Below are 13,346 nucleotides of genomic sequence, written 5' to 3'. Positions count from 1 at the left end.
TAGATAAATGGAGAATCATTATCATACAGCAATGTAGATATGTGATATGATAAATGGTGGGATTGTATTATGAAGTCGTTTATATAAGAGAAATGTCCCCAATACAGAAGTCCATACCTAGTTTCCTTTGTTTGGGTGTTGCACGGGTAACCGAGAACGCCAAATACTGTAAACTTCCGGTTGGGGAGGGATGATGGGCGGCGACTGCCGCATATAAGCTCTCTGAGTGGCCTACGGCTCCACCTCTGAAGACGTCATTACGCTCTGACGAAACGCGCGTCAGGTGGAACGCACGCCGCACGCTTCCAGGTAGCCTGGTGGGACGCAAACCGGCAGTCGCCGCTCTCCATTCCCAGGCATTTACCCATAGCAGGCGTTTACTTGTTTTTACTTGCTTTTACTCTGTATTCTATCGGCAAACTTAATAAAACACCAATTTTTAATGGTACTGCACTATCGGAGCACTTTTTTGTCCCTCTCTTGATTTGGACCTGGAGGATCGGTTCCCAAACACAGGAGCACTACGGACCATAGTGAACCACAGAGCCCAGCAGTTACCTACAGGCTTGGGAAGCCACAAGCTCGTAAGGTCTTGTTGCTATATGGTATTCAAGACCCACCAAATCCGGTGAGTGTGCACCCCTTATGTTACAAGTTATGCCAATTATACCAGCAGTTAGAATATTGAAGAAACCGTACTAGGACATTATTTGCACAAGAGCACGAAGGAACTTCACATTGGGACTGTTATAATAATTTTTTGATAATTTTATTATATTTATTTATTGATGTATTTTAACTTCATCCAGCACTTTGCACTTTATATATGTATATATTTTGATATCACCTTTTAGGAAATAATTTTTCCTCACTTGATTGTCCACTATTCAGGTATTTGAATAAGGAATTACTCACCCCTGACTAATTAGAAGCAAGCGCTATATTAATCCCTTTAGGGATTTAAATTTCTAAATAGCACACTTGAAAGGAACTCTGGACCTTTTATCTGCTCCTTGTAAATGGGATAATGAGGGGATAACACACACCTGGCCATGGAACAGCTGAGCAGCCAATTGTCCTATTACTTTTGGTCCCTTAAAAAGGGGAAGGTACAGTTGTGTTCAAAATTATTCAACCCCCAATGCTGTAAAGGGTTTTATGGAATTTAGTGTACATTTGTAATTGTATTCAGAATGAAATCCTACAAGGACTTCTTAAAGAACCATATGCAACTAAAATGACATCAATTGGTTTTGTAATACAGTAGTAAATGTTTCTTTTGTGAATTCTTCATTGACACAATTATTCAACCCCTTAAAGACTACCACTCTGAAGAACAGAGGTTCATTGAAGTGTTTTCAATCAGGTATTGAAAACACCTGTGGATGTCAGGGAGCAGCAACAAAGCCTAATAAGCACCAGTTAGGCCGCTTTAAAATGACTGTGATACTCAGCTTCTTCTAGACATTTACTGGTGTGGTTACAAACATGGTGAAGACAAGAGAAGAGGTGATTACTCTTCACAGGAAGGGCAATGGCTATAAGAAGATTGCAAAGATGTTAAACATACCAAGAGACACCATAGAAAGCATCATTCGCAAATTCAAGGCAAAGGGCACTGTTGAAACGCTACCTGGTCATGGCAGAAAGAAGATGCTGACTTCGACTGCTGTGCGCTACCTGAAGCGTAGAGTGGAGAAAAGTCCCCATGTGACTGCTGAGGAACTGAGAAAAGATTTGTCAGATGTGGGTACTGATGTTTCTGCTCAGGCAATATGGCGCACACTGCGTAATGAAGGCCTCCATGCCAGAACTCCCAGGCGCACCCCCTTGCTGTCTCCAAAGAATAAGAAGAGTCGACCGCAGTATGCCAAAAGTCATGTGGACAAACCACAGAAGTTTTGGGATAGTGTTCTGTGGACTGATGAAACAAAAGTAGAACTGTTTGGGCCCATAGATCAACGCTATGTTTGGAGGAGGAAGAACAAGGCCTATGAAGAAAAGAACACCTTGCCTACTGTGAAGCATGGCGGTGGGTCAATCATGCTTTGGGGCTGTTTTGCTTCTGCAGGTACAGGGAAGCTTCAGCGTGTGCAAGGTACCATGAATTCTCTTCAGTACCAGGAGATATTGGATGACAATGTGATGCAGTCCGTCACAAACCTGAGGCTTGGGAGACGTTGGACCTTTCAACAGGACAATGATCTCAAGCATACCTCCAAGTTCACTAGAGCATGGTTGCCGATTAAAGGCTGGAACATTTTGGAGTGGCCATCACAGTCATCAGACTTAAATCCGATTGAGAACCTCTGATGGGACTTAAAGAAAGCAGTTGCAGTGCACAAGCCTAAGAATGTGACTGAACTGGAGGCTTTTGCCCATGACGAATGGGCGAAGATACCCGTAGATCACTGCAAGACACTTGTGTCAAGCTATGCTTCACGTTTTAAAAGCTGTTATAACTGTAAAAGGATGTTGTACTAAGTACTAAGATTGAATGTCACTTGGGGGTTGAATAAAACTGATAATGATGTGAGCACAGAAAAGACATTTGTGGTTATTTCATTATAAATGTTATGTTATATTTGTCTGACCTACACATGCCTCTTTGATTTAATTCTAAGCAGGATGACTGAATGATCAAAATCAATGTCAAACTGGCCAAAACAATCAATTTCAGTGGGGGTTGAATAATTTTGAACACAACTGTACATATACAAACTGTTGTAAATCATACACCTTTCATCTGATTTGGATGTAAATACCCTCAAATTAAAGCTGGTGGTGGTAATAAATGGCGCATACTCAGACTGGTCTGGGGTGGTAAGTGGGGTCCCCCAAGGCTCAGTCCTGGGACCAACCTTGTTCAATTTATTCATGAACAGCATTGAGGACGGGATCATTAGCTCAATCTCAGTTTTTGCAGATGACAGGGGAATAACTTCACAACATGAGGCAGATATCTTACAGAATGACCTGAACAAAATTTTAGAGTGGGCAACTACATGGCAAATGAGGTTTAATGTGGAGAAGTGTAAGGTTTTGCACTTGGGGACTAAAAATATAAAAGCACAATTTACTGTTGGGGGGGGGGGACCTTTGGGGGAATCAAAAATGGAGAAAGATCTGGGAGTCTTAGTAGAGGATAGACTAGGCAATAGCATGCAATGTCAAGCGGCAGCTGCCAAAGCCGGAAGAATATTAGCATGCATAAAGAAGGGGATGTATTCCAGAGATAAAACTATAATCCTACCACTTTATAAAACACTGGTCGGACCACATCTGGAGTATTCTGTCTAATTCTGGTTACCAGTCCTCAGGAGGGATGTGTTGTACCTGGAGAGAGTCCCGAGAAGGGCAACTAAACTAATTAGGGGATTGGAGGCCCTTAATATGAAGAGTGTTTACAATCGCTTAATTTATTCTCCCTGTAGAAGAGACACCTGAGAGGGGACATGATAGCAATTTACAAATACCTCAATAGTGATCTCAGCATAGAAAAAAAACGATTCAGTCGCAAGGATTGCATGAGGATGCGAGGACATGCAATGCGATTGGAGGAGAAGCGTTTTAACCTCAGGCACCGCAGGGGGTTCTTTACTGTTAGGGCTACAAGGTTGTGGAATTCTCTACCAAAAGAGGTAGCTTCTGCGGGGAGTATGGCTACTTTCAAAAGACTCTTGGACATACATCTCAAGGATCAGAACATTAAGTGGTATGAGAAATGATTACGGCCACACACACCTACACAGGTTGAACTGGATGGACTATTGTCTTTATTCAACCTCAACTACTATGTAACTATGTAAAGCTGAAAGTCTGCAGTTAAAGCGGAGTTCTGGCCTCAGAAACATTTTTTAGATAAAAATACCACATAAATAGTAATCCATCGCCCTTTAAATAACCGCTAATCCCATAGTTATTAGTTTTATAGGGTATGATTTAGGTAAAATTCTTACTTATAAAACCGTTGTCTGAGCGCGGCCATCTTTGCTGTGGTTAATTGAAGCCGCAGTGTAATGATCTCTTGCCTTCTTCCTGCTTGCAGCTCATTCTGGCTACCCAGAATGCGTTGCAAAATCTTGCGCATGCGCAGTACTATGCGATCGGCATAGTACGGGTTTTCATAGGGACAGCAGCGTCGGAGGAATTTGCCACCCCTATAAAGCCATTCCCCGCCTCCCGGAAGAACAATGCACGTGGAGGAGAGGGGCAGACTGAGTATTCACCTGGCATTTTCTATACAGCAAATCTGGTATGTGTGATTGGGGTCAGCAGCAGCAGCAGCTTTAATGGCACTGTTATTTTTGGGCCAGCAGCTTTAATGGCACTGTTATTTTGGGGGCAGCAGCGTAAAATGTCACTGTGATTTAGGGGGCACCAGCTTTAATGGCACTGTGATTTAAGGGGGCACCAGCTTTAATGGCACTGTGATTTAGGGGGCACCAGCTTTAATGGCACTGTGATTTAGGGGGCACCCGCATCAATGGCACTGTGATTTAAGGGGCACCAGCATCCATGGCACTGTGATTTAAGGGGCAGCAGCTTTAAATGGCACTATGATTTAGGGGGCACCAGTAGCAATGGCACTGTTATTTTGGGGACAGCAGGTTTAGGTGCACTGTTATTTTGGGGACAGCAGCTTTAATGGCAATATGATTTTATGGGGCACCAGCTTTCATGGCACTGTGATTTAAGGGGACACCAGGTTTAATGGCACTGTCATTTAAGGGGGCACCAGCTTTAATGGCACTGATTTAGGGGGCACCAGCATCAATGGCACTGTGATTTAAGGGGCACCAGCATCAATGGCACTGTGATTTAGGGGACAGCAGCTTTAATGGCACTGTTATTTTGGGGACAGCAGCTTTAATGGCACTGTTATTTTGGGGACAGCAGCTTTAATGGCAATGTGATTTTAGGGGGAACCATCTTTAATAGCACTGTGATTTAGGAGGCACCAGCTTTAATGGCACTGTGATTTAGGGGGCACTAGCATCAATGGCACTGTGATTTAGGGGGCACTAGCATCAATGGCACTGTGATTTATCACAGTGCCATTGAAGCTGCTAGTGCTCCCAAATATCACAGTGCCATTGAAGCTGGTGGTGCCCTCAATATCACAGTGCCATTGAAGCTGCTAGTGCCCCCAAATATCACAGTTCCATTGTAGCTGCTAGTGGCCCCAAATATCACAGTGCCATTGAAGCTGCTAGTGCTCCCAAATATCACAGTGCCACTGAAGCTGCTAGTGCCCCCAAATATCACAGTGCCATTGAAGCTGGTGGTGCCCCCAATATCACAGTGCCATTTAAGCTGCTGCCCCCAAAATCACAGTGCCATTAAAGCTGGTTCCCCCTAAAATAACAGTGCCATTAAAGCTGCTGCCCCCAAAATAACAGTGCCATTAAAGCTGGCGCACCCAAAATAACAGTGCCATTAAAGCTGGTGCCCCCAAAATCACAGTGCCAATAAAGCTGGTTCTCCCTAAAATCACAGTGCCATTAAAGCTGCTGCCCCCAAAATAACAGTGCCATTAAAGAAGCTGTCCCCAAAATCACAGTGCAATTAAAGCTCGTTCCCCCTAAAATCACAGTGCCATTAAAGCTGCTGCCCCCTAAATCACAGTGCCATTGATGCTGGTGCCCCTTAAATCACAGTGCCATTGATGCTGGTGCCCCTTAAATCACAGTACCATTAAAGCTGCTGTCCCCAAAATAACAGTGCCATTAAAGCTGCTGCTGACCCCAATCACACATACCAGAATTGCAGTAATCTCAAGCAAGTCAAGCAGGATGTTTTCCAAAGGAACGATCAGTCTGCCTTCTCTCTGGAACAAACAAAAGGGTATACTGGCAACAATAGCCTGTATACCCTTTTTAAACATGGTGCTGGTCCTGTTTGGAAATAACGCAATGAGAGGAGCGGCTGCCCTCCCACGTCACTGCCCATTGACTCCTGGGAGTGATGAGTAGGAGCTCCCAGGAAACATTGCAGAACAGGAAGTGACGGCGCGGGTCGTGGCCACAGAGGGAGGAAGTGGAAGGAAGGTAAGTATATTTTCTGCAAAAAAAAGGTAAGTAAAGCAAAAAAAAATTGGGATTATCCAATTGTTTTTTAGGATGTTTACAGCAAGCGGATGGACCAAAGTTGTTTTTGAGGCCGGAACTCCGCTTTAAAGCACATCTTGTTTGTTTCATTTCAAATCCATTGTGGTGGTGTATAGAGCCAAAAAGATTAGAATTTTGTCGATGACCCAATATTTATTGACCTGACTGTAATGTAAACACAGGCAGGGGAAGTAATGTAATCTCTCCTGGTGTCCTTTTTGGATCCAACGAGAGAAGAGAACGGTCACAGTGAGCACACCTAAGCACTACACTGACACCAGCACAGATAGGTACACGTTTAACCCATTGATCACCCTCTGATCACCCCCCAGTTAATCCTTTCACAGAGCATACTACATACAGTATATCGATTTTTTTACAATATTATTGTCACATGTGACTTTAGTGAGGTAGTCAGTTTGGGCCTAATTCATTAAATCTCCAGCCTAACTGCTCTGGCTATTTTTTTTCTCGCCACGTTAAAATCAATTAACTCCCGCTGTGTCGAATTGGACAGCGTTAAACCAACAGTGAATTTCGCTTTGAGCGGCGTTAATGGAAGCTGAATTGCGATCGCAGCTTTTCAAATTCTCATGCTTATGTGAATCTGAACGCAGCACTTGCACACAGCACTGTGGTCTAGTTGTATCTTGCACATATCCTCTGATTCATTCATCTCACTCTGCCGTAGGGTCTAGTCTGACCATCCCCACCTAGGTTGTGTTAGGGAGAGATATGTTTTTTTTTTAAACTCTGACAGATTGGATTATTTTTATGGCTCAAAAATTTACGACAAGTACATTCAGATAACATGATGGCACATACCCTGTGAAGCGTTTGCAAAGTCACATCATGCACAGCTATTTAATTATCTTCTCTTTGTCTGTATTTGAACTCATGGTTGCACGGTGCATAGCAAACAATTAGAACCACTACACCACTGGGCTCAACATTAAAACGTCACACTTTTTGAATGGTCTTCTTCCTAAATTCCCTACAATGTTGAGTACCTTAGCTATATGTGCATTTTAGCCTCAGGCCACTCCTTTCTGTTCCCAAAAGAACTTGATTCTGCATAATAGCTAACTGCTTTGCAACTTAACCATAGTCACCAAGGTCATAGTTTCAAATCCCAACAATGCCAACACTTGCATGAATTTCCCCTATCAAACTTTTTTTTGTTTGTGGGGGGGGGAGCCCTAGATAAATATACAGAGCAGAGATGGCACAACCCCAATTTTAAGGTTAGGAGTGTGGTCATATTTTTGTGGAGCTGCAATTGTTGACACATTACAATTGTTGTTGAATTTGATGAACACCAAGCATATGTGTCTGGTATTGGAACCTCTACATATTTTACCAACACAGCCCCTCATCGTCCAACACCCCACTTTGCCTCACACCTAAACACAACACTGTCCCATCCCTACCCTATATTCAAACCCCTCTCACATCACCAGCAGAAGAAGCATGTAAAGTGCAAGGCCCCGGCATTGGCAGCTTAAGTCTGAAGCACCAAAAAAGTATGAAATACATGTTCCTTAGCAAATGTATTTGCTTTTATTTGATTACAGCATAAGGAGGGATGCAGCAAGGTCATATTTACAGTCTCCAGTCCCTTTGCCTTTACTGCGCCAGCCCACGATCTTTGCTCCATGTCTACATTAGGAAAATATGCGGGATTCGGATATCTTGAGCAAGTTCATGCAGAGTTGAGAAGCAATTCTGCACCTCTAACTGCCCATAGAGGACAGGCATGGCCAGGTTGCTGTTCAGCTTCCAAGCCACTTCTGATGTGCCAGGGTGTTCATGTTGGTGATCGAGGCCAGTTCTGGGCTTGTGCCTCCCAAAATATCCACTGCCCACAAATGAAGACGATTGGAGTCCATGAAGGTGGGTTTCTACCAACTACAACCGCAAGCAGTACCACTCCTGTAAAATGACATCAAAGGATAAGCTATTTCATTATGACAATCACATCTTACTGCACGCTAGCTTGACTTTTTCTTGCATTCTTTTTTACATCAGGAGTGAAATAACACATTTTGCCACAACTTAGACAAACCAGAAATCATTTATGCCAAGATTTGAATACATACCTGTGATGCAAGACAGCCCATCACCACAGGCTTCCCAAGGTACGTGCCATGATTCCCATCCAAGATGTCCATATCCTGAAAAATACATACAGCATAAGATAACAAGCAGGCTTTCATGTTGATAATAACTACACAGATGGCACAGACACAAATAAACACCTGCCAGGTCTTCTCATCCCTCTCCACTATTTCAAATAGCAACATGTTTTCGATTTGAGGTTAGTGTTATTGGTCAAATAAAACAGTTTTGGAATGTTGACTACACGTTATCTAGAATGGCAAGTGTAATTGGCAGATGGTAATTGCCATCTGTCTCCCTGTGAGTGACAACTCTGCAAAGTAGCAAGTTACTACACATTCTGTATCTTGAGCAGTTCCAGTACATACATGTAAAGTGGCTAGCAACCAGTCCATTCCGGGTGGCCATCCCTGCAGCGGTGCTCCGCCGCCTGGGGACCGCCAGCTGACGGACCTCTGGCTCCCTCTCCTTCGTCAGCTCCCAGGATTCATCCCGGGCAACGCACATGATATGTAACACGCAGCAGGCCAGGATGATCCTGGAAGCCTTTGGAGGAGAGTACAGGAGTCCCCCCCCCCCCCAGGGCCGGGCCGGGCCAAGCAGAGAAACCGGGATTTGAGCAGACCTATGATCAACTCAATGATGCCCCGGCTTCTGCGCAAGGCCCTGTTGTAATTATGTTGTGGTTGGCCCAGGGGGTACCTGATTGGAGTCATCAGCTGCGGGTAACCAGCATCCCCTGGAAAAAAAAATATACATTAGTTCTTCATATCATTTGACCTTAGATGACTGTCAACAAAATGGGAGACAATGAGGAATTTTCGTGCACAACCTGCTCATCTGTGTGTCTAGGTGTGTGCTTATATTAGCATAGGCATTACTTCTGGAAGATATGTTACACTATATTGAGCCAACAAATATTAACTCACTTATGAAAAGGACTTTGTTGATATGTCAATACCAATGGAATGACTTTTGTGTTTCGCTTGTGTGGCGTTAGTACAACATTTACAGATTGGGTAACCACGTTAATTTGGCTTTAACCCCTTCCGTACCGCGTCATGTAAAATGACGTCGGCACAAATCCTTTCTCGATCCGGGCCGACGTCATATGACGGCGCCCGGATCTCCCCGCTACTGCGCGCCCCCGGGGGCGCGCAGCGCGGCGATCGGGGGTGAGGCTCGTCCCTCGGACTGAGCCCAACCCCGATCAAGGTAAACAGCCAATGAAATTGGCTGTTTACCACGTGATCGGCTGTGTCAATCACAGCCGATCACATGAGCGGCTCCAGCGCGAGCCGCTCGTTCCTTCCTTAATGCGCGCCCCCGGGGGCGCGCAGCGCGGCGATCGGGGACGAGGCTCGTCCCTCGGACAGAGCCCATCCCCGATCTAGGTAAAGAGCCAATGAAATTGGCTCTTTACCACGTGACCGGCTGTGTCCAATCACAGCCGGTCACAAATGTCATCAGAGAACACGGTAACTAGCTGTCACCGTGTTCTCCTCCTCACACACTGATCCTGTGTGAGGAGGAGATTGTGGTAACAGCTAGTTACCAATCATAGTGCACCCCAACCACACTGATTGCCCCCCCCCCCAATAAAGAGCACCTGTCACTAGCCCATCAAAGTACCCGAGTACCTGTCACCAGCCCATCAGGTACTCAGATGACAGGTACTCGGGTACTCTGATGGGCTGATGACAGGTACTCTGATGGGCTGGTGACAGGTACTCGGGTACTCTGATGATGGGTACTCGGGTACTCTGATGACAGGTACTCTGATGGGCTGGTGACAGGTACTCGGGTACTCTGATGACAGGTACTCGGGTACTCTGATGACAAGTACTCGGGTACTCTGATGATGGGTACTCGGGTACTCTGATGACAGGTACTCGGGTACTCTGGTGACAGGTACTCTGATGGGCTGGTGACAGGTACTCGGGTACTCTGATGACAGGTACTCGGGTACTCTGATGACAAGTACTCGGGTACTCTGATGACAGGTACTCGGGTACTCTGATGACGGGTACTCGGGTACTCTGATGACAGGTACTCGGGTACTCTGATGACAGGTACTCGGGTACTCTGATGACAGGTACTCTGGTACTTTGAGTACCCGTCATCGGAGTACCCGAGTACCTGTCACCTACCCAACAGAGTACCCGAGTACCTTCCACCTGCTCATCAGAGTACCTGACACCTGAAGTACCCGAGTACTTGCCACCTGCTCATCATTACCCATCACTACTCATCAGTACTCATCAGTACCCATCAGTACCTATCACCTATTAGTATCAGTACTGATCATCCGTACCCATCAGTACAGTATCAGTATCACCTATCAGTATCAGTACTACTCATCAGTACCTATCACCTGCCTGTCACCTGCCCATAAGAGTACCCGAGTACCTGTCACTTGCCTATCGGAGTACTCGAGTACCTGCCACTTGCTCATCAGTACCAGAGTACCTGTCACCTGCCCAGCAAAGTACCCGAGTACCTGTCACCCTTCATACAGCCACCATGTCTAAGTCCAAAAAGGTTAACATACGTCGTCCGTTTAAACCTAAATACCGGTGTTATGGCAGCAGATAGCTGCCATAACCCTGGTATTTTTTTAAACGGTGGACGGTTGGCTTTCTGATAAGGGTGGTCCCAGCGGCAGATTCGCCGCGGGATCACCCTTCCGGGGTGGCGGAAGAGGTGCCCCCCCCCCCTCCCGCTGCATTCTGGTCCTTTTCCCCGCTTACCGGACCCGCCGGCAGCGGGGAAAACGATCCGGTCCCAGATCCTCACAGACAGGATGTCGAGTGAGGGCAAGCTTGCCCTCACTCGACTCTATGGTCTTGGAGGACCGGAGCTACGGCAAACGTCGTTGCCTAGCAACCAGTTTAAAGGTCCCTTTTTTTTTTTTCATTTTATTTAATTTTTTTTTAATTTTTTTTTTTTATTTTTTCTATCTTTTAGTGTACTTGTGAGATCTGAGGACTTTTTGACCCCAGATCTCACAAAAAAGAGGTCCTGTCGTGCCTTTTTCTATTACAAGTAATGTTTACATTTCTTGCAATAGAAATAAAAATGATCAATTTTTTTTTTTAAAAAAAACAGTGTAAAAATAAAAAATAATAAATAAAATAAATAGTAAAAAAAAAAAAAAAAAAAAATTAAAGCGCCGTGTCCCCGCGAGCTCGCGCGCAGAAGCGAACGCATACGGAAACCCCGCCCACATATGTAAACAGTGTTCAAACTACACATGTGAGGTATCGTCGCGATCGTTAGAGCAAGAGCAATAATTTGAGCCATAGACCTCCTCTGTAACTCTAAGATAGCAACCTGTAGAAATTTTTAAAATGTCGCCTATGGGGATTTTTAAGTACCAAAATTTGTCACCATTCTGTGAGCGTGCGCAATTTTGAAGCATGACATGTTGGGTATCTATTTACTCGGCGTAACGTTATCTTTCACATTATGGAAAACAATTGGGCTAACTTTACTGGTTTCTTATTTTTTAATTAAAAAAAGTGATTTTTTTCCCACAAAATTGCGTTTGGAAGACCGCTGCGCAAATACGGTGTGATAAAAAATATTGCAATAATCTCCATTTTATTCTCTAGGGTCTCTGCTAAAAAAAAATATATAATGTTTTGGGGTTCTAAGTAGTTTTCTAGCAAAAACAACTGATTTTAGCTTGTAAACACCAAATGTCAAAAATAGGCCTAGGCAAGTGGCTAGGATGCATGATGGTGCGCCTTGGATGATGGGCCCCTCTATATGGCTAGGCTGTGAAAAAGTCTCACACATGTGGTATTGCCATACTCAGGAGGAGTGGCAGAATGTATTTTGGGGTGTCATTTTTGCTGTGTACATGCTATGTGTTAGGAATATCCTATAAATTGACAACTTTGTGTAAAAAAAAAAGTTTTTATTTTTTTCCCACATTTTCCAAAAACTTGTGGAAAAAAATGACATGTTCAAAGGACCCATAATGCCTCATAGAATATACGTTGGAGTGTTTGCTTTCCAAAATGGGGTAATTTTGTGGACTTTTCCATTGTATTGTTGCTCTAGGGCCTTGAAAAGTGTGATAGGTAGTAAGAAAGTTTTATGTGTATTTATGCTCCTAAAACGCCTTATGGTGCTACTTGGACGTGGAGTCTCTTTTTGTGGCCAGGCTGTGTAAAAGTCTCACACATGTGGTATCACCATACTCAGAAGGAGTAGCAGAATGAATTTTGGGGTGTCATTTTTGCTGTGTACATGCTATGTGTTAGAAATAGCTTATAAATTGACAACGTTTTGGGAAAAAAAAAGAAAAAAAAAATGTTTTCTTCATTTTCCCAAGAATTGTGGGAAAAAATTATAACTTCAAAAAACTCACAATGCCTCTTACTAAATACCTTGGACTGTCTACTTTACAAAAAGGGGTCATTTGGGGGGTATTTGTACTGTCCTGACATTTCAGGGCCTCAAGAAAGGAGATAGGCCATCAGTACATCTGGTGTGATCAATTTTCAGTAATTGGTACCATAGCTTCTAGACTCAATAACTTTCACACAGACTAAATAATATACACTAATTTGGGTTAATTTTACCAGAGATATGTAGCAGTATAAATTTTGGCCCAAATGTATGAAGAAAAATTAATTTTTTGCAAAATTTTATAATAGAAACTAAAAAAAAGTGTTTTTTTTGCAAAATTTTTGCTCTTTTTTTGCTTATATCACGAAAAAAAAAAACCCCAGTTGTGATCAAATACCACCAAAAGAAAGCTCTATTTGTGTGAAAAAAATGATAAAAATTTTGTTTGGTTACAGTGTAGCATGACTGAGCAATTGTCATTCAAAGTGTGAGAGTGCTGAAAGCTGAAAATTGGTCTGGGCAGGAAGGGGGTCTAACTGCTCTGTATGGAAGCGGTTAAGACAACTTCTCAAATGTTTCAGTTGTGAGCTGGCAGGCTGGTTGCACACAAGCAGATGAGGATCTGCCTGCCAACTCACAACAGAAACATTATGTATGCTTGTTTAAGCAGGGTGTACATATGTTGATTATTAATCTGCCTCTTCCTTTCTAAACACTAATGTAAAAAACCATGTCTGTATGTAACCTTATGCCCCATAC

The sequence above is a fragment of the Pelophylax lessonae genome, assembly GCF_965119305.1.
Source record: "Pelophylax lessonae genome assembly, chromosome: 4".
Taxonomy (NCBI): domain Eukaryota; kingdom Metazoa; phylum Chordata; class Amphibia; order Anura; family Ranidae; genus Pelophylax; species Pelophylax lessonae.
This window is presented reverse-complemented; position numbering follows the sequence as displayed.